The sequence below is a fragment of the Amblyomma americanum genome, chromosome 8, assembly GCF_052857255.1.
Source record: "Amblyomma americanum isolate KBUSLIRL-KWMA chromosome 8, ASM5285725v1, whole genome shotgun sequence".
In the NCBI taxonomy this organism is placed as follows: domain Eukaryota; kingdom Metazoa; phylum Arthropoda; class Arachnida; order Ixodida; family Ixodidae; genus Amblyomma; species Amblyomma americanum.
This window is the reverse complement of record NC_135504.1, coordinates 65,217,772-65,240,450: the sequence shown is the minus strand read 5'-3', so window position 1 is coordinate 65,240,450 and position 22,679 is coordinate 65,217,772.

The following is a 22,679-nucleotide window of genomic DNA, read 5'->3' as shown; positions in this document are numbered from 1 at the left end:
TATCCCTAGTACAATATCGCGTTCAGGATATGAGGTCAGTACATGCTCCAAATCGATGCACTTTCCACTTCTTTCCTTACCACTTTCAATGCTTCGCAGGCTGCTGTAATGTTTTGCTCCCTTCCGAGACTTCTGAACATTAGTTTAGAATTTCTCAACTTTACTTTTAGATCCACACCGCTGATCCGCAAGTCTAGGTCCTCGATCAAGCTTTTAAATTCCACCTATGGGTTACTTAGCAAGTGAATGTCAAAAGCACATCGGAGATTGATAAGGTACTCTACGGTACATTTCATCCCCTGCTTTTCACAATACAAATCTCTCGATATCTCCTGGAAAAACGCGGTGTACAGTACAGGAGAAATCATGTCTCCTTGGCTGCCACCGTTTATACCTTGTAAACGACTGTGGTCGCTGTGGAGCCGCCATAGATATTCTCCATTACCCTTACATCGGCTTTTCCTACACACTGGTTACTCAATGCCTGCATGGCTGCTGCGGGTTTCAACAGTCGACTGCTTTCTCGTAGTCTATGAAAGATAAATCGTATAAAGGTGGGTTGTATTCTCCAGATTCCTATATCACCTCACTGATGGTGTGAATATGCACAAACTTTCCGAAAGCCAGTCTGGATTATTGGATGGCTAAAATCTAAGCTTGGTCTAAAACAAGAACAGTAAACTGATCGATGTGCAATTTATCAAGCCTTTCATCACCCCCTTCTTATGAATTATAACGGTGTTAGCGTGGTTCCAAGAATCCGGTATTCTCAAACTCGATAAGACACAGCGTGTACAACGTGGCAAGTTGTATTAGCACTATGTCCCCAACGTCCTACAATATAACTGCTACTTGCTCACCCACAACAGCGTTTTCCATCTTTGCACCGCCTATAAGGATTTCTTTACTTTCTCATTCTTTCGAGACAGGATGCCCAATTTGTCCGCAACCCTGGCTTCTTCATTAGCCTGCTGGTTATTTCGGCTACGGTAGAGATCTTTGTAGGATTTCACGGCTATTTCAACTGTATTCTTCATATTGGTCATGATGTCATAACCCTAGTCCTATGGGGCGTAAATCTGATTTTGGCCAACAGCTAGCTCCTCTAATTCATAACCTCATCCTCCCACCTAACTTTCTGCCGCCCCTAATACGCCTGTCTTCTCTTGGACTGCCACTCCGTTATCCTGAAAGCTACGGATTTTAAGCTACCTCCCTTCTTTATAGAGTGCTACCTACTCCCTGTAATATGCTTCTTCATGTCGTTTACATTATGCTTATTGACAAGCTATGACAGCTCCATCAGCTCAATCATACCTGTAAGGTTAGAGGCAGCATGCCTTGAAGTTTCTTAATCAGGCCTTCCGGCTCTTGAAAGGGCTTGCCAATATCCTGTTCTATCGCTACCCTACCATCTACACAGCGCCTATTAGTCCCTTGCACGTTTTTACGAGCCTTTTGCAGACCAATAGTGTCTTGCAGTGATTTCAGATTCAGTTACTTCCGACAGCATCCAAGTGTATTAGTCACGAGGTTTCCACAGTTCTCTAAATGCACGCTGCATCGTGAGGCCGAATTCATGCGGTGGCCGACGCAGCATTCGTTCGAGAACACGTTCAATGCCCAGACACACCGTGGCAAGGATCCATCGAGGTGTTCAGCGTGGCGATGAGATGGCGAGCGTGCTCAATGCAGTCGTCGGTGGAGCACACGGCGGTCTTGGTGAGCACGGGCACCACAGCGCGGTTTCTTACGATCAGCGACACAATCGCTACGGCCAGGGCAGCGACGACCGCCAGCACACCCACCGCCATCAGCCGCGGGTGGCGGGGCTTTTGCACGGCCACCAGCGTAGTCGACAGCAGCGGTTGGCGGTCGCTGAAGAGTCCGTGCTCGATCGGCTCCTAGTCGAATAAGAAGGACCGTATAGACCATCAGCCGTTCCGTACCAGACCCCGTTTTGCAAAATGCTGATTTCCGTGGTTAATGCTTAGGCCAGATTGAATAGCGGCATCGGGGATCTTTAAGGGTAATCCAAGTTAGGAAAAACGTAGTCAGTAGCAGCAGAAACCCTCCTGGAGATATGAGATCAGTGGGAGAGGCACTTTGATTACTCAGAGATTAGTTCAACTAATGATAACAAGGATTAGATTGTAATCACTTTGAGGATGACCAAAACAACCGAAACTATACGACGCCGATAAGTAGTAGGGACGTGTAAAGGTCGGACCATTCGTGTTCGATTCAAGTCAGCAATAACCAAATAGGCCGCAGACATCGAAAACAGACCACTGTGTCTCCTGCATTTCTAAACGAATATGCGGTCCGCACATCTCCTCAAACATACATGCTTTGCTATGCTTTAGTTGTACAGTATAACCCGCACAACTCGGTTTTTTTGGGGGGGAACTACTCACGCTATGCCGAAAGCCTGGTAGGCCACGCCTGCCAACGGATGAGTTGGTGTCGTCCAGCATGGCTTTCTGCTCACGTGGCGCCGGTCGCTCATTGTAGTATTCCGCAGAGCTGGTCCCCGAGAGTCCCTCAGCCGAGGCGCTGCCGCCAGTCAGCGGCCACTTTCTGCCGCTCCAGTTGCGTGAACTACGAACGGCGGCTCGCAACTCGTTCGCCAGTGGCTCCTCGTCAGAGCGTTTGGAGGACGAGGAGGACGACTTCTCCTGGTGGCCTGCAGCCGCTGGTATATCTGCACATGCGCAATGTGCACAATGATAAGGCACGTCGTTAAAAGGTGAGAGACATTCGTGGGAGGCGTACCATGGAACTTGAGCCAAGCTTGCAGAAAGCTTACGGTGTAACAGTAACGGTCCTAATAAGTAACTGCAGGACTCAGCATCTCGAAGTGTGTGTGCGTGTGTGTGTGTGTGTGTGTGTGTGCGTGCGTGCGTGCGTGCGTGCGTGTGTATGTGTGTGCGTGTGCGCGCTGAGAGATTCATCATTTCCATCAGCCAGATGATGTGGCCGCTCTAAGCACAAAATCCCCTACCCGTTAATTTCCAGTTTTAGCCTGCGCTAGCGTAGAGTTCCATTTCCGAGCGAATTCGTAATCTCATCTCAAAGCCTCACTTCTGCCATTTCCGGCAATGTTTCTTTTCTTAGAAAACACTCCCTGCCCAAAGAACTAGCCGTTATCTCCTCTCGGTCATGAATTGTTCGTTCGCTGGAGTCTCTTAAATCTCGAAAATACAAAAATAAACTGTTCGGATCCGTAAGGACTCGAGCTTGTCTCCTCGCACGTACGTCTCGGAGTTGCGGCAGGAGCGCCCCTGTCGGATGAAGGGCGCGTCAGCGGCAGAGTCCTCAGTGTCTCGGGCGACTCGGACGTAAGAGATGAGGTGAACTCCGGGGTGAGGATGTTGACGATGTGGACGGGATCGATGGACACCCGCTTCCCTCGACCGACTGGCTCCACCGGTGCGGAAATTGTTGCTGGCGGCGCGGCGGTCGTTTCGGTCGGAGATTCCCGTTCATTCCGCTGCTTGCGCGAAATACAGACAGCAACAGAAGTATGATTCAGCCTTTCTCTTTTACCGTGTCAGCTGTCAAAGGCTCGTTGTGCGCGGAACGCTCTGCTCGCACGAAATTATGTCAGCCTCACGTGAACGTCACTGATGACTAAGTCATACATGTAAATCGGTCACATCACCTATTTATGCGTTCTCCTGAAAGGCATTCTGACAAATTAGTAGCGTGAGCACATAATTGTTAACTGGCAACATAAGCTAATCTTGTGTAACACCATAACCACCTTAGACATGCAGAGACCTATGAACTCCTACCGCGACCTTTTAAAACCTGACGTTGACCCTGATGTCACAATAGGTGACGCACTTTCAATTTATATCGATTGTAAACTTCTCAGACTAGACTGGCTTAGTGCCTGCCAATCTAGGAGTCCCCATTTGAGGCAACACCAGAAGAATCCAAATAGGATAGATATCTGTGTCAGGGATCGAAGTCGCACTTTGTCAGTAATTTCTCGCCAGTCCGCATGCCAGCATTTTCGCCCCATTTACGCCACGTGTACACCCATCTGCGTCAAAAACTTAAGTTAGGTGCCCAAGAGTCTTCCGCCATATCAACGCAACTCCTAATTGTGGCGATAGAGGCGAAATGCTAGAGGCCCGTGTACTGTGAAATGTCAGTGCCCGTTAAAGAACCCCAGATGGTATAAATTGACAAGAGCCTGCCACTACGGCTTCCCTCATAGCCCGAGTCGCTTTGGGACGTTAAATCCGATAAACTAAACGAAACCTAGTTGTAGCATGCAAGCCGGAACGTACTCATACAACATGACTCATTTAGTGACTCTTGGGTCGAGGGCGACGGGGAAGCGGGGGTTTCCTAAATGTTCTTATCGCCTCACGAGAGGCAGCTGAGCCAACTAAGAACGGGCGTTAAGGATCAGCTAGCTGGTGTTAAACCTATAGTTGGCTTCAGCGTGACTGTTGGGACAGCAGAGGAACAACGTCGCTCCGGACAGTGCTGTCAGTGGCAATGGTGCTCGCCTACACTTGGTTCCTGTCCTTCCAGCTATTTACAGTAAACCCGCCTAATGCATAAAATAGGCGTATCCGCCGGAGAGGAAACGGGTGCAGGTACGACACAGCCTTTGGTGCTACTTTTTCCGCCATTAAACTGGCAAAAATCCACTTATTCCCCTCAAAAACGGCATCCCAACGAAGATTTTCCGCTGTGCAGGTATTGAAAGCGAGCGCCCTGTCCTTGAAGTGGAACGCTAGTCATTGCTCTTTGTGGAACATCATCGCAGGCTTGAATAAGTGTAAAACCTCTGTCAAACAGATACAGGCCACTGACTCCCTGCATGACTGTGCAAAAGTGGCCTGTTCAGCATCGCGAGAGCCCGAAATCCCGAAAGGAATAAGAAAGTTGCCGCTTTCAGAGAGTTCCTGGAGTGCGCAGAGAACCCGTCTGTGTGACTGACCCCTTACAGCAAGCCCCCTAGAGATAAATGAAAATTGGATTTTGGGGAAAGCAAATGGCGCAGTATCTGTCTCACATATCGGTGGACACCTGAACCACGCCGTAAGGGAAGGGATAAAGGAGGGAACAAAAGAAGAAAGGAAGAAAGAGGTGCCGTAGTGGAGGGCTCCGGAATAATTTCGACCACCTGTGGGTATTTAACGTGAACTGACATTCGCACAGCACACGGTTGCCTTAGCGTTTCGCCTCCATTGAAGCGCGGCCGGCGCGGTGGCGTTCAAACCAGAGTACTAGAAATGCTGAAAACGGGTCTCAGTCACCTTCTCTTTGCTTCCTGTGGGGGTAGCCGGGGCCGCATGGACGGAGTACAGCTGGACGGTCTCGAGCTTCCCCCGGTTGGGCCGCTGATCGGAGATCTCGTCTGCGAAGGAGAGACGCCTCGCTGGTTCCGCCGGCAGGCAAGACGGAAGGGAGGTCTTCCTTGCGGGCTCTGAAAGGCAGCAACATGAGTCCGATGTACGTGGAGCGTAACGTCGGCAGAACCTTCGATGGCGCCGTTAGCTGCGCACGGTGTCATATAGTGAAAGTCTCACTTTTATCAGTAAGCTCAAATCTGCTGAAGGAAAACATTAGCCCCCCCCCCCCTTGTGACACATCTTCGCGGTCACCTTATCAAGTCAAATTCATATACATCTTCTCACCTTACTCTGACGTCTTCATCTACGCTTCTCTACTCGCGATATTCATTCTGCTACCCCGAGGCCGCTGGCTATTCGTTTTTCGCATTACGTGTCACGCCCAATCTGTCCGAACGTCCACGGTATCTGAAGGGTAGAGATAATATGTACGGCCGCAGGAAGTCGAGGTGAAGCGAAGACCACGCTCACGCAGAAGGCAGGAGGAAAACTTACAAATATGCTCACGCGAAGGTACCTGTCCCACGCTTCGCAGCTCTTTACTTCAAATTCAGGTGACCTAATGAAAGCGATTCTCAGATCTTCACAAACAAGCATACTGGGTACCCAGTGAACTCATGGTGCACAGAACGCTATAGGACCCTAATTGACCACGTCTCCAAGTTTTGGTGTTCTACATACGCAAACGTTTACAAACACACTGAAAGTGCCCTATGGCCAGCACAAAACAACATCTCACTTGTCCGCAATACGCCTGAGAGAGAGGCGTCGACAACTCGTCCGGGCCGTGCGACCTCTTCTTTGGGCACCACCTTGCATCATTTGCTCACACTTACGGAAGAGCACAGCAATTACTTTCTAATGAACGTGAACCCTCGCATGACATGTGGATAAACAGTCATTTCTCCCTGTCTGATAAGCGCGCTCTGAACGCCCTCACCTCGAATGTCGGGTGCGCCTTCGCCTTTCGAGGCTGGCCTTCAAAGCGGTTCCGCCTTCCCAGCCAGTGTCATTATTCCCATTTATAAGACGGCCAAATTATAATAAATGATCGCCCGTCACTGGAAACGCACGCAATAGGCTACCGCTTTCCTCAATCCTTATCCAAGGCTCACGGCAGCATTAAGCCCGTTTGCTTTCAAATACGTCTGTAGAGGAATCTCTAAAGGACCGCAGCCGTGGCCAAGTGGTCGAGCATCAGCCTCGCATGCGGGAGGTGCGGGGCTCGATCCCCAGTGCCGACGGGTACCCACCAGTGGTACAATGGGTACGAGCTTTTTTCTGGTCTGGTGCTCGGCTTCTTTAGGGTGAGTGGTTGAGAAATGGGTATTTGACCCCACCTTGAGAAATGAAAAATAGCTTGTGCCATGGCGCCCTTTTTCCGTAGATGCCCTTGTGCCCTAACAATCCATAATCACCATCACTGAAGGACCACCAACCTCGGCTCTGTGGCACTATGTCGAGGACGGTTTAGGCCTAGTGGGCTGGCTGTGAGGACCAAACAGGAGACTACTAACTCTCACTAAAGTAGGCCTAAACCGGAATCGACAACGCCTTGGTCACTGAGGCACCCAGGAGAGAAATGAGGCTGCCAGCAGGCGCTGATCACTGCCCAGTAGGTCATACATTATAGCTGCGTTAGTCTCATGAAAAGTAAACTAGAGCTTTCCGCTCTATGCCTCAAGTGTCTGCGAACACCACCCGGGCCATAACGCAACCTCCTTCGACACAGAATCTCTGCCGCGCGCGTAAAAATGTCCCCTTACATACCGCTTATGGCCGGTTTGACATCTGCAATCGGCGTAGGGGGTGCGCTCTGCGAGGGGCGTCGCTCCGCTGCAGGAACGGAATCTGGTTTCTGCCAAGCTTCTTCCTTTGTCGGAAAGCTGGTGCCGGACTTGAGTATTCCTTTTCCTTGGAGAAGGCTAGCTTGGGACGCCCTCTTCCCAACCGGAGGCTGCTTGATGACGGACGGCAGGTCCGTAGTGGTCCCCACGGCGTCTTGCGCCCTCGAGCATGGTGCAGGGAGGTTTCCGTCCACATACTGGCCACTCTCGTCAGGAGTCTCCGAGACTTCAGGTTGACTGCCGGGTTTACCACGCGGGCGCTGCGGGCCTCCCTCACTCGCTCGCCCACGCATCGTGTAGACACTTCCGCCAAGTGAAGGAAAATCCTTGTTAAAGCGAAGAGTACCGCAATTAGCCACCTTGCTAAGCGTGCGGTGACGCTGCGGCTGGGATTGGATTTGCGCGGATATCTCGATGAAGATTCAAGATGCGCCGATGAAAGGAAAACGAGGCTTACCGGAGCCTCCTGGTGGTCTTGCCCTGGTGGTCTTGCGTTTTGAAGGAGCTTCTCCAGGCGACAGAACGGCTCAACAGGAAGCTCACGAGTCCCTGCTTGGTAGTGCGGTCGGCTATGCCCTGGTCCTGGAAGAAGAGGCCTTGTAGTCCTTGAGGCGACAACGTTAATGCCTTCACGCGCCAGGAATGCTTCTTCTGTGTTCCAAAGGCCGCCGGCTCGTGGGAACGTGACTGCAAAAATGATGCTGATCATTGGCAAGGTAGCAAAAGGTGTTTTGCCGCCGCGTGGCAGGAAAAGAAGAGCGCTGAGATAGAGATAAGTTTAATGATCTAAGGGCAAATAGGTCGGACGGAAAGATGAATATCTGCTCTGCTACTCTGGATTGGGAATGGGCAAGAGGAGAAGAAAGAGGGTCGTGATAGATGACTGTTCGATTAGATTCAATTTGGGGCTTATTCATTTATAATGGGCGGACTGATGATGATGATGATGTCGTGGTCGCACCCTTTACGACGGGGAGACATTTGATCGCGGTGCGCAAGCGTGTATGTCACGTTTTATTTTTTGTATTTCGCGGGCGTCTCAGTGAGCGAAAAAAAGCTGACACGTAATAAATGGAAAGTTAAAAACTGTTCAATCGGAAGTTTCGTGGACCGTTCTACAACTTTATCATTGGCCTTTTCCGCCTATCTTCGTTGCTTGCGAAGTTGGTTAATTTATCTCGACTAATTATGCAATTAGGCACAATAGAAAAAAATGACTGTGAGTTGCTGCATGCAATAGCCAGCTGCATGCATTTGGTCGGGTCGCCTTAGAGTGCCTCGGAGTATTTTTAAAGTCTGGCTAGAGTTATCTGGGACACCTTGTATATGTACAGTTATAGAGAATTCTATTAGTGCAAAAGCACTACACCGATGGGTAAACCTCGAGGAAGATTTTGGTACATCAAATAAATGTTGCCGCAACCGAGATTCGAACCAGCGGCGGTGCGAAGAGACCAGCTTAGCTGGCCATTGCGCGAGAGCATAAGGCGCCCCAATATCTTCACGAGAACAGAAAACTGGGTGAGTTGGTATGGGTTCATGCTTTAGCTGCGCTGAAATTAGGACAAAAGGGAGACGGAAGACGACACAAGCGCTGACTGAACACCTTGAATCGGCGATTAAACATATTAAGTGTACCACTGGTGACGTATACTGCGCAGCAGCTGTATTCTCGATCAGCTGGGGACAACCTTTGCTCTGGCTGGACGAAGCCTTCCCTGCTCTGAACTATGGCTCCAGAGTAAGTAAATGCCGCGAATGTTCTGCGAAGCATGAAATCCGCTTCCAATTTCTGAAACCCAGCTACACCAACTCCGAACTTGCGAAAGCGAGTCCCACTAAAAATATTTCTCAAAATTCTTTAAACATGATTATAAGCTTCGGGCTCTTCTTTCTTTGTTAGAATTCAAAGTGCCTGCAGCTGTCGCATGCAGTCTGTCGACTTCCGCGCCCAAAGTAATCAGGAAGGTTGTCTGTCCCGTCGACACTACCTCTTTTACACGTACGCATGTTAGGTCTTGCTATAAGCTGATATGGGGCAGGTAGACTGTCTATACTGTGGCTAGTAATGTGTTCCTATAGTGCTCCGGATCTCGAGCAAAGCGACCCACTCCTCATAACACCCTCGAATCTACTACTCTCTGTGGTTTCGCGTGCAAACGTTGCCGTAGACAACGCGGAGCTCCGCTTTTCACATCGAGGTATAAAGCACTTTGAGCTGAAATACGCAGGCCACACGATGACGGTGGATAAGGGGTCGTTTGTTATTTAAGGTGTTTTTGTGATGTAACTAATACCATAAGCACCATCACCTACATTGTTTATTTATTTATTTATTTCGCATACCCTCAATCACCGAAGCATTGTAGAGGGGAGTGGGTTACAAAAGCAAAAATAGAGCATAAAAGCGGCAGGTAAATAGTACAAAATACAAAATAAATCAGATAGCATGAAAGGTTCAAAATTCAGGGAGGGCAGTTTGTTGACCTAAAGTGCGGTGACGCGCTAGCCTTTAGGGCGGTGTTGCTGCTTGTGTCACTGATGTGTGGTTAAGATGTTAATTAGGTACACAATTGTTTGTGAATCTTAAATGCTGGAGACACTGGAGGGCATTTCGGAAGCATCCATCTGAATCGACGCCTTTCTGCCAACACTATCCAGCTTCCTAGACAAAGAGAACTACCGTATAGACCTCCTGCATGTTTGTAAACAAACGAGGTGGCGCTGCAGTCGCTAGCGAGCTCGTGGTAGGCAAAAGGTCGGGGAGTGGCGTCGCGGATAGGTGTTTAGCGCGGGTTTTCAAGGCTTGTAGGCGCGTTTACAGTTTCTGCGAATCATAGCAATGGTCGATGCTACTAACTTAGTAATTTGTCGAAGTACACGAGCTCGCGTTGGCCACGTGCGGCCTATAAAGAGAAATAGTTTGCCACTGTATTGTATGGCTGCGTTCCAATACTCCCAAGTAGACGGCTACTTAGACGTCTAGCCGGACAGCCGTCATCTTGGGACGCGTTCCACTTCTCGGCGAAGCAGTCTCATAAGACTGCTTCTCCGAAGTCCACATCGATGCAGGCTAACTTGCTGTATAAAGATGGCGGAGCTGATGTACGCGGATGAGCGAGTCGTGCTCTAGCAGGCGTCGGACTGTACACGGAGTATAGGAAAGGAAAAATGTGAGTCATTCCATTATGTTATTTGGTACGCAAACTAGTGGCTAATTAATCTTCGTGGACGTGCGATTCCTAGCAGTGAATCACGCAGGAGAAAATCGTGCAGTTGAGAGCTTTGCTACAGCAGCGGACGCTGTAGGTCTGTTTACGTGATCCGGCATCTGACGATGCCGGATCTTAATTAGCACCTTTATTTTAGAGATTAATGCTCGTCGCTGTCGTTGGTTTCCTCGACGGGCGTTAGGACGGCTGGCGTGACGGTTAACAAATGTGTTCTGTTGCTGTATTAGTTGCATCAACTCTTTCGCGTGCATTCTTTTTTATCTCTACACTCACAGAACAAATACACCGGCATGTTGCGAATTGATTTTAGTCTTTGCAGGATTAAAGATCGCTGCTGTATTTAGGTCTCTCGCTGTCTCCGAGTGCCACGTACGGCCGACAGCAGGTTCAATGTCACGTATGTGTTTTCCTGTTGCAGTGTATATTTGCCGTATCGCATTTCGCGCATACTGATTACAGTCTTTCGTATTCTTTCTTATGCCTACAGGACCGTCTGGACGAGCACGTTCGAGGAGCATGTACAGTTTAGCATGAATAATAAAAGAATAATCGCATATCTCTTTAGCGTCGTCTTTGGAGAGCGGCCCCGTCTGCTACAAGTAGACTGACCGATAGGCACATCCACCAGTCCGGTTTACGCGCAAAGTCATTGCAGAAGAAATGTGTAAACTTGTTGAAAACACGTTTTTAATTATCGTTATTGCTCAGTTTGTGAAAAATAGTAGTACAACTGTTCATAAGCTTTAGTTACATTATTATGCCGCGAGGCGGCGTGAGCAGTAGACAAGTTCCAATATATGGACATGTAGACTGCTTCCTAGACGTCACACTAGACGTCTTGTTAGACGTCTAGAGTATTGGAACGCAGCCTATATATGGTTAGTAGTAAACATGTAGAAAGCGTTCCTGCCGTTTATGCGCTAGGCATTGAATAAAACAAGTTTTGACACTCTGCACTAGCCGGATTGATTTTACTTCGGGACAATAGTGAGGGGAAGTGCTGGCCTTGTTTCGTCGGAGCAGGCATGCGCTCATCGTCTGCTGACATACGTACGTGTCGCGCTGTGCGAAAAGTCGGGACAGCGTCGTGTCCCTCATCTCCTGTCTCGCTTAGCGCTGTTTTTAGCCGCATGACCACGCACCAGCCAGGCCGACTTGTCCTCTTGTTAAGCTGGTCGATTTGGTGAAAAGTTTTGATTTCTAGAATTATTTTCTTTCCTAGCCCTGAAGTCTAGTTTCGTGACGAATAATTATAGCAAAATATTGAGTACAAATTTATAAATTACGCTTTTTAGAAGTGTGGTCGTCAAAAATTGTGAGGTAATTTCTTTGATTTCAGTGCCGCATTTCTTTGACCAAAGCGAAAGCGAAGATGCCATAAACGAGGGAATAAACTTTAAGGTTCCTTTTGTGACCTCTCACATTTTCTGCGACTGGACCACTCACCTTCGTAATTCGCATGAAAATCGAATGATTCCATTTGTCGCAAGCTATTCCTGAGACGTTGAGGAACGTAATAAATCTCTCGATTTTTTCCCTACACGTGCAGTACTGTTTTAGTTATTTCTTGTAAGAAACGTTTCATATAACTATGCACGCGTAAGTACTGATCATATAGAAAAAGAACTAATCGCGTCATCGTAATGAACAGGGCTTTATGTACATGCTGGCATAAAAAAACCGCACTATCTACTAAATTATCTGAGACCTTGGGGGGACATGACGACGGTGTTAATTATAATTGCCCAGAACTGCACCAGGTATAGCTATAAATAAAGGGAATTAGCGAAACTAGCGTAGGAATTTCATATTTGCACCAAGTTAATTACATATCGCATGCATGAATAACGAAAACACATTTCATTGCCGCGTCCCCTCTCAATCTCGCCACGTGTCTGTTAGTAGCACGCCTTCGGCTCCTTCTTTCCAAACAAGCTTCGTGATCATGTACTACCTCATGAAACATGACACATGGATGATGCAATGTAAAAGCATATGGCGTTTAGCACACTTAAGGTACGCTATTCTAAGCACACCAACGCGACCGCGCAAGATTGACACAACTTACCAGACTTCTTTCTACTCGAATGAAATAATTACGTCGTCATATCAAGAAACAGTTTCAAGTAAATATTGAATGTCATAAAACGCGCCATTAAAACATGGTGTGCTATCAACAAAAAAAAACGCATTACTTGGGGGCGAGTGAACCTGTCGGCGCCCCGTGCACTCCGGCTCAAGGTGATAAGTACGTGTGCAGCTGCATATGTCTTTTTTTTTCCTTGAGCATTTATCAGCCTACTATCCTGAAGTTCAGGTGAATGAACGCAGTAACTTGCAAGTTATTAAGTGCATTGAGTGGCAGTGCCTATCGACTCCCAGACTTCGCGCTTTACTACCGTGGCCCAATGCCTGTTAGCCAGTTTCTGAATGCGGCATTTATGCGCGAGAAACCTATCGAGGCTAATTTAATATTTTTATGCTTCTACGCGGATCCAGCAGTGACGCAGCTGGTCAATACATGCTGCTTCTGCAGTGCACAGGCTTGAAGCAGCCGCCGGTAGCTGGGGCAGCTGCGGTAGGCACGGGCAAGCGGAACCGTTTTTGCCTACCATGCGAAAGTCGCTGCTAACATCAGCGCCACCGCATCTTCGTGACGTCGCGGGGTGAAGGAGGTCCATACGTTGGCAGAAAGTAGCGTAGTCACTAGCACGCGCAGCTGCGGAACAGAGGGGTGGTGGTTCGAATCCCATCATGCACAATTTGGATCGGAAAACGTTTATTATCGGCTTGAGTTATACATGGGTTTGTTGATTTTGTTAGGTGGCCGTCAGTGGAGACTGGCGGCGACCTCTTCGGCTCTCGTCATCACCTGGACTTGGGTTTCCAGGTCGGAGCTGAGCAACAAGGTCTCCCACGGGCCCGGTAGCGCGAGCCTCTTGAGCGATATTGGTGGGGGATCTCTTGGACAGTCCCCGAGGATGTGGTCTGCGGTGGCTTTGCCCCTGCATTTGCTGCACTCTGGCTTAAATCTATCCGGGTACACATGGCTTAGGAGAGCTGGATTAGGGAGAGTTTTTGTTTGAAGTTGTCTCCACAGTACCTCCTGTTCTTTGTTTAGACTTTTATGCGGATAAGGGAAGGTTAGCCATTCTAGCCTGTAATGCTGAGTAATCTCACGGTAGGTATTAAGGCCGTCTCTCGCCATTTCGACGTCCGAGTTAGCATCCACAGCTCGGCCGATAGATCCTCGAGCTTTATCCTGGGCTGCCTCGTTCCCCGGTTTGACGAGTGAGCCGGTACCCAAACCAATTCCACGTCTGTCCTCCCTTTCGGGTAATCCCTGAGAATTCCCAAGGAGATGGGAGATATTCTGCCCTTGCCGAAATTGCCAATGGCTGCTTTTGAATCGCTGACAATCACTTCTGCTCGCGGGTTTGTCAAAGCCAAGGCGATTGCCGCTTCTTCGGCTATTTCAGAAGAGTTGGTGCGTACTGTCGCGTTTGCTATGAGTTGGCCTTCCTCGGACACCGCGGCTATCGTTAATGCTTTCTCGGATGTTGGGTAAGCTGCCGCGTCTACGTAGACTACGTCCTGTCGGCCCTCAAGTTTCTTAGTTAGTGCTTTTACTCTGGCTTTGCGTCTTCCTTCGTGATGGACGGGGTGCATATTTTTCGGTAATGGGTTTACCTTGATTGTCCTTTGGAGGTTGGACGGGATTTTTCGAGTATCCGCGTTTATTCCGAGCCTTTCTAGGATTGCTCTACCCGCATTGGTTCGAGTTAGCCTGAGCTCTAGCATTCTACGATGGGCCTCAGCCAATTCGTCTAGCGTGTTGTGTAGGCCAAATTGCAGTAACTTCTCAGTGGAGGTGTTGACTGGTAGACCTAGGGCTGCCTTGTAGGCCTGCCTGATGAGTTCTTCAAATTTGAGTTTCTCAGCGTTGCATAACTGTAGATAGGCGAGGGCGTAATTCATAATGCTGATGACAAAGGCTTGCACCAACCGAGATAGCTCAATTTCCTTAACACCTGTTCTCCTGTTAGCTATTCGTCGGATCAGTCTACTGGTTTGGTGAACTGAGGCTTTTAATTTTTCAATCATTTCGGCATTTTGGCGCTTCTCTCGGAATTTCATTCCAAGGATTCGGATAAAACTCACTTGTCTAATTACTTTGCCTTGTACTTGTATGCTTATGTTGGCTGGCGGGAGGTTGGATTTCTGTCCTCTCGGAATGCCTCTTTTAATAAGGAGCACCGATTTGGGATGATAACATTCTAGTCCTACCGTTTTAACGTTGGCTTCTATGGTATCGACTGCCCTTTGCAGGGTCTCTTCTATCTACTCATCATTTCCCTTCGTAATCCAGAGGGTAATATCGTTGGCATGGAAAGTGTGTCTGAGATTAGGGATGGCCTCGATGTGTTTCGGTAGTTCTGCGAGTGCCAGGTTAATTAAGAACGGGGAGAGTACCGAGCCCTGCGGGGTCCTCCGACAGCCCATGCGTATAGGATTCGAGATCACCCCACCGAGCGATATCTCTGCCGTCCTTTGGTCCAGAAACGATCTTATGTAAATGAAGGTTCTGAATCCTGCTATTAGCCTCGATAGGTTAGTGAGGATGGCCTCGTGTGACACGTTGTCAAAGGCCTTGTTTAAGACTAATCCGAGGATAGCTCTCGTGTTCTTGCTTTTGGGGAGTACATCTTCACTAAGTTGAATCATGACATCCTGCGCGGACAGTTGGGCTCTAATTAAAGCCTAGCATGAAGGGGAGTTGGAAGACGTTATCCTCCACGTATCCCTGGAGTCTGTTTAGAACCACGTGTTCCATTAGTTTCCCTAAACAAGATGTAAGGGAGATGGGTCTTAGGTTTTCGGCTGTTAGGTTCTTGCCTGGTTTAGGTATGAAGATGATTCTGGCGTGTTTCCATTCTTGAGAGATTTCACCCTCCTGTCAGAGATTGTTGATTAGGTCAGTTAGGACAGTCACTGACGTAAGGTCTAGATTTCTCATCATTTTGTTGGTGACGCCGTCGGGTCCAACGGCTGATGTCGTTTTTAGTTGGTTCCTGACTTGCCACACTTCCGCCGTGCTGAATTCCTGATCTAATTCTGGGTTCGGCTCGCCCTTATACCAGAGAAGGGGGTTGGTGGATTGCGTGGTGTTTAGCTATATATCCTTGAGTTCTTTGATCAAGCCTTCTGTGTTACCTACATGCTTGTTTGCTACTTAAGCAAATCTATTGCGTTGAGCCGATTTGGTCTGTGTGGGGTCGAGTAAGTGTCGCAGCAGAAGCCACGTGTTTTTCTTACCCAGGTGCCCGTTCATGCTGTCGCATACCTGTCCCCACTGCTGTCTTTCCAGCTCGAACGCGTACGCTGCTATCTTCGTTTGCAGCTGTGTTATCCTCATTCTGAGGGCGCGATTGTGTTTTTGTTTTTTCCACCTCAGCTGTAAGCTCAGGTGGGCTTCCAACATTTGTTTCAATTTGGGGTCGGTCTGTGTCCTCTGTGGTGGCTTTTACATCTTCCTTCAAGGCGCGGGTCCACTCGTTCAGGTTGCCGATTTCTTTCAGAGTGGTTTTGTCCCTAATTTTGCGGAAGCGGTCCCAATCTGTGAGCCTCGTTTTTCACGGGGGAGGTTTGTATGGGGCCGTCTCGAAGGTTGTTTCTCGAAGGTTGTAATGGTCGCTTCCTAACGTGAGGCCTGTATTTGTCCATATGGCTGAGTTAAGGACAGAACTAAAGCAACCTCCGACATTATCCGTAAGGCCGTAAAACTATCAGGGAAATCTCAACATGTAGTGGTAGGCGATTTGAACACGCAACACCCGGCCTGGCCAGGGATACCGGATAGCGCACGTAAAAGGAACGTCGCTATAGCAGTTCATACAAGACGAGGGTATGACGATCCTTAACGACGTCAAAGCGCCTACTCGGATAGGCAACAGCGTCAGCATGGCCACAACCCCGATCTTGCCCTTAGTAAAAACATTACCTCAGCCATTGAATCAACATCTGTAAATCAGGCTTGGGAATGGTTTAAAAAAGTAATTCACAAATGCATAAAATCCTTCATTCCTATGCGCATCAAGAAAGTTTGCAAGAGAAATCCGTGGATATCACGGAATATTATTCACATGAAGCGCCAGTTGAAGCGTATGAGAACAAAATGCGCAAATACAACCTCAAATGCAACAGACGAAAGGGTTAAAAACCTTTTCCAGGCATTTAAAGCAGAGATTGCGAGAGAAAAACCGCGGTTTATGAATGAATCATTGACTACGTTCATTAAAACATCTCCGGAAAAATTCTGGCGGTACCTGTCAATACAGAAATCCCCCATTCTATTCTTAAAAAATGCTACTTGCACAGTTAGTGATAGTAGTGAAATGGCATGCCTTTTCAACGAATATTTCGAGTCCGTATTTACCTTGGATGATGGTACAACACCGCATCTAGAAGACTCACCAAACATACCGTCTTTACCGGATATAAGAATTAGTCACGACAGAGTTCTTAACCTTCTTAACCTGGACACGAAAAAATCCGTGGGACCAGACGAAATTCCTAATACCTTCCTAAAAAGGTACGCAGAATGGTGTTCCTACTATCTTGTAGAAATATTTAACAAGTCTCTTCTATCTGGTGACGTCCCTGGCGACTGGAAGTATGCCAAAGTAATACCAATACATAAACAAGGAGCAAAACATGATGTAACAAACTACCGACCAATATCTTTGACGAGTACGTGTTGCAAAACGTTTGAACACATTTTAACTGAACACTTAATGAAATTTGCTGAAGCAAATCGGGTGCTGGGAAGCCACCAGCATGATTTCTGGCGCGGATATTCCACTATTACCATATTAGGTGAAGTTGTAGATGACATTGTCAAATGTCGCGACGAAAGAGGGCAAATAGATATCATCTTTATCGATTTTAGGTGAGCGTTTGATAGAATATCCCACCAAAAGCTACTACTGAAACTTCAGAACTTAACGAAAAATAATATTGTAATAAAATGGATTGAGGCGTACCTAACGCATAGAAGCAGTTTGTTTTTCTTAATAACGTTGCCAGCTCAAATAAAAATGTACGATCAGGTGTTCCACCAGGCTCTGTGATAGGTCCTTTGCTTTTCTCTTTGTATGTTAGCGATATGAGCACCGGCTTTTTCACCAGAGATAACGATTAAACATTAAACAGATGATACTATTATTTATTGTAATGTAAAATATTGTGATGATCAGAAAAGACTGAATGACCATCTGGACATAATCAGTAACTGGTGCAAACGGTGGCAAATGGACATGAACACAGAGAAGACCGTTTTTATGCATATGACGCGTAAGAAACAACCCCTTGTATTTTCTTATAAAATTCATGTTGTCATTCTAAAAGATGTCGCTTAGTTCAGGTACTTTGGCTTGTGTCTCAGATATGATCTAAATTGGTCATCGCATGTAGATCAAGTTGGTGATAAGGCGATCAGAAAGCTTTGGACGCTACGGAAGAAGCTGACTGATGCCACGCCAGATGTCAAGTTGTTAGCATATAAAATGACAGTCCTACCACTACTTACTTATGCAAGCCCCATTTGGGAGCCATACACTGAGCAGAATATTTTGAAATGTGAACTTATGCAGAACAAAGCTCTTAGGTTCATTTATAATGCTATTCTACAATGCAGTCAGTTTCAGAACTAAGAATATAGGCTGGATTAACCACAGTTAAGAAGAAAATGGAACACAATAGGATTGTTTTATTTTATCATATTTTACGTGGCTATTACAAAGTAAACCTCGAAAGGTACATTGTAGCAGACAGTTCCATCCAGTCAAGGACAAAGCAAAATAAACATACCAAACCATTGCCTAACAAGACAGGCTCTTTTCATTATTCTTTTCTCGTGAGGACACTAGATGAATGACCGCAGCGGTGGCCAAGTGGTAGAGCATCCGCCTCGCATGCAGGAAGGTGCGGGGTTCGATCCCCAGTGCTGCCGGGTACCCACCGGTGACACAGTTGGTACAAGCTTTCCCCTGGTCTGGTGCTCGGCTTCTTTAGGGTGAAATGCTTGGGAAATGGGTCTCTGACCCCACCTTGAGAAATGGACAATACCTTGTGCCATGGCGTTCTTTGGCCGTAGATGCCCTTGCGCCTTAAAAATTCATAATCATCATCAACAATAGATGACTGGAACAAACTACCCAATGAAGTTATAAATTCTGAGACTACGGGCTTTGAAACTGCACTACGGGAATATTCTGTGAGTGCATTACAAAAATGTTTTGTATACTAGCCTTGTCACCTGTCGCCCTCTAAGTGATCTATGTACATTGGTCTCTGTTTTCTTTTATTTAACTTCTGCCAGTAGGACCTACACTTATTTACAATTGTTGTACTTTGCTATTACGGCCACGCGCCTTTTGTTCTTCACATTGCACCACAGCGGCTGACGTTTTTGTGCGCTATTCAAATATTTTCTTTTTTTACTGCCGTCAGTGACGTGCAAAAATTCCTAATGTTCAAAGAGTTTCTTTTTCTGTTTTTGATTGTATTTTGCATGCAAAAGTTCTAAGAACATGTGTATTTTGTAAAACTGCAACTCCTTCCTTGGCCTCTGCCGGCAGTATGAATAAATAAATAAAATATGGACATCATGCACAAAGATTTTTTTCTTATTGAGTTGAAGAGTGTCACGGACGGACGGACGGACGGACACCGCGAGTATGAGCCATTAAAGGCTTTTGCGTTAAACAGAGAGAAAGTGAATATAACAATAACAAGAAAACGCTGCTTCATGTAATGACTGCTGGTAGCCTGCCGTGACTGCATTTTTGACGCGTGTCTGTAAAACCAACACTGTCGACTGAGCAGGCGTCGCTTGCTCAATACAAAACACACACAAGCACAGTGCCGTAGTATCCGCTTTCTGTGCATTCCTTCATATAATAAAGTGAACTTTAACAAGTTTGAGAACTCAATGAGTGGCACAATAACTTAATACCCTAAAAAAGCACAGCAACCTAATTTAGCGCTTGCTGCTATTGACTCAACGCATTTTAAAATTTGAGCATATGAGTACCAGCTGGCGTTCTAAAAACTATATGATTACCGAATACACAAAAATTAACCGATTGTTCCAACAAAATGGCGTCGGCAGTATGACAAAAATACAGTGGTTATAGCATCGCGAGAATACTCCCCAGTATAGAAGCTACGAACAATAACACGTAATGCAAATTCCCAGCCGTGCAGACGTTCATAGCACAGTACAATGCTCAGACGTGTAAAGAAGCTGACCTTGCCGGCAGTTAAACAGCGCCGCGAACGACGGCACATTCATAACAGCAGCGTTGCATTTAATGTCTGGCCATCTTGTTTCGTCTTCCGCAGAGAACGGATCGTCGGCCTGCGCACACAAGTGGTAGCAGTAACGTGCGAACAGTGTCTGCAGCATGGCCGGCTCCACCACCTCCGTCGGCTCTCGGGCTCTCTCGGTTGCGCTAGCAGCAAACGCGACGTGGACGCTTTTCGCCCAAAACACCACTTCGTCCAGGAGCACGTCGCTTTGACCCGACTCGACGCGCTGCGCCTGAGAGCTCAGAGACGCGAGAATCCCGGCGACGCCGGACCTGAACGAGGTGAGGTTCCCTCGAGGACCACCACTTTGCCCCATGGCGTCTGTGAACGTGTCTCCCAACATTCTTAGCACCTCGCGGGCCACAGGCACGCCAAACGTGGCGTAATTAAGAAACTTGTAAGTCCCCTGACGGTACGAAGGCGGTACAAGGCCATCCCTTGGAATCCGCAAGTTTGTTGAACGTTCACCACTGCCTTTGTCAGAGTTTTTAGTGTTGTTTTTCTCATAGCCGCTTCGAAATGTGCCCACCTCGATGAGGTTTCTGTACAGACTTCGGACAATCATGCTGTCCAGGACATCCAACTCAGCTACGCCATACACATCCGGATTCTTCGTCAATGTCTTCATGACCTACGCTACCGTGTTCGCAGAAACTGACGGACGGTGGTCACCGTCCAGACACGAGAGCGAGTCCTTCAGCGTCTCCAGGATGACTTCAGTCATGTGCAGGGCGTCTCCAGTGTGTCTTACCGCCAGGGACAGACGAGTAGCTAAGCCTCTCCAGAAGTCGTTAAACACTGAACGAAGTAGCCTGTAGCAAACGGTCTGGTCTTTCCTGTTGGCAAACGCGAGGAGTAAGTCCTCTGGCAGAAACATGTAGGCAAGAAGATATGTGGCGGTTTCTGTTGAGCTCAGCTTCAAGAAAAAGGCGCGCACGGTTCTCCGGACGGTTCCTAAATCGCTCACGTGTATTATGTACTTTGGAGGCGGAAGGAATGCGTTGATGACGTCGCCTTCGATGGCAGAAGGAGATCTTTTCTGCTTGTCTTCACTGAGCAGAGATGTAGACTTGATACTTTGACTGCCGCGGTGTTTGTTGAGCCCTGATTGCAGGTTCGACGAGGCAGTCGCCATTCTCTGAATGCTCTGTTTGACTTCCTGCTTCAGTTAAATCAATGCCAGCGCAAACGGTACTGATAAAAGAAGAATCTTGCAGGACTTTCCTTGGCCGTCGACCTGCAGCGGTCTGGCACATGTTGCCAGATGAGAACAAATGCCGCCGTCAAGCTTCGGTGTGGGTGAAATGCCGAAAAGCGATGAAACGGAAACGGTGCATTTTCGTTGCTGGCAGGCGCCAGTGGTGGCCAAATGGCCGGCAGGGCTAAGTCCTCCAAGGGAGTGCAATACCTAAGCGATGTCGCGCCGTGTCATGCCAATTTAGTTAAACTTTGTGAATATAAATGAAATTAGTTTTATTTGCCGCAACCCACCTTAAACACTACTTTAAGTGTTCGCTGTTGAAACTTTGCAAGGAGCCGCTTGTGTGTGGAAAATGGAGACTTTCGCAAAAAACATCGCCGGCAGATGTTTCTGCAGTGGCAAGAAAGAAGTGAAATTTTAGGATTTGCGCAAAATTAAAACGCACCCCCTTCACATAAACCCTATTATGTCTAAAAAAACCAGGCCATGTCGTACACCCTGGGCCCTTAAACTGATCCCATTCCTGATAGTCGCCAGTATGCAAGACATCTCCCAAGCACCCGCTAACCTGTCTGGCTCTGCCATACACACCCATTGGATGAAAGCTATATGTACCCGCAATTTATATCGTCGTATACCTGCGACAACATCAGAGAAACATTTCGCGTCTTTCCTGTTCATGACGGTTCTCTCAGCCCCCCCCCTCCCCCCGAAAAAAAAACTAAATATACTTTGGCACACCCGCTTAAATGCACTGCTCGAGCCTGTCCGTTCTTTCCTCTATCGTTGCCGACCCTCCCTGCGCGCCTAAATTGTCCCTAACCGTATCCTAATTTGTAACATTTCCTGTTATGCCCCATTGCCATTCATTGACACCATTACCCATACCTTTCTTTCAACACCGTGGTGGGCGTTGCTGACATTTGACCAGCAGACGCACAAGCTGGCTTTGGTCGCCCTTCATCATCATCAGCCTGACTGCACCCATTGCAGGACAAAGGCCTCTCCCATGTCTCTCCAAGTAATCCTGTCCTCTGCCAGCTGCGGCCACCGTATGCCCGCAAACTTCTCAATATCATCCACCCACCTAATTTTCTGTCGCCCCCTGCTACGCTTGCCCTCTTTCGGAATCCATTCCGTTACCCTTAAGGACCAGCGATTATCTTGCCTACGCGTTACATCATTTGCCCAAGCCCATTTCTTCCTCTTGATTTCGACTAGGAGGTCATTAACCCGCGCTTGTTTCCTCACCCACTCTGCCCGCTTCTGGTCTCTTAACAATACACCTATCATTTTTCTTTCCATAGGTCGCTTGCTTAGGGCGTTCTTGACACTTAATGCTACGTCGTAATGGAGCTTTTTTTTTCTCTTTATCTCTCTTTGAGCCAGTAAAGAAAACAACGTGTCTAGAGAGGTGTAGGTTCAACGTATCGCCTTAGAAACGGCGTTTGTAGCGCTGAAAAGCAAACAGGTGTGAAAAAAGCAATGCGAAGAGAGTCCTTGTGCATTACAAGGACACCGCATCTCGTTATTTACTTGGACGTGGGATACACGCCCGCCCTAAATGCCCAGTCCACAGCATGATTGTGTGTCCTTTCAATTCATTGCAGATCGAGTTGGAGGTTTGCTTTCACGCTACAGTTTCAGC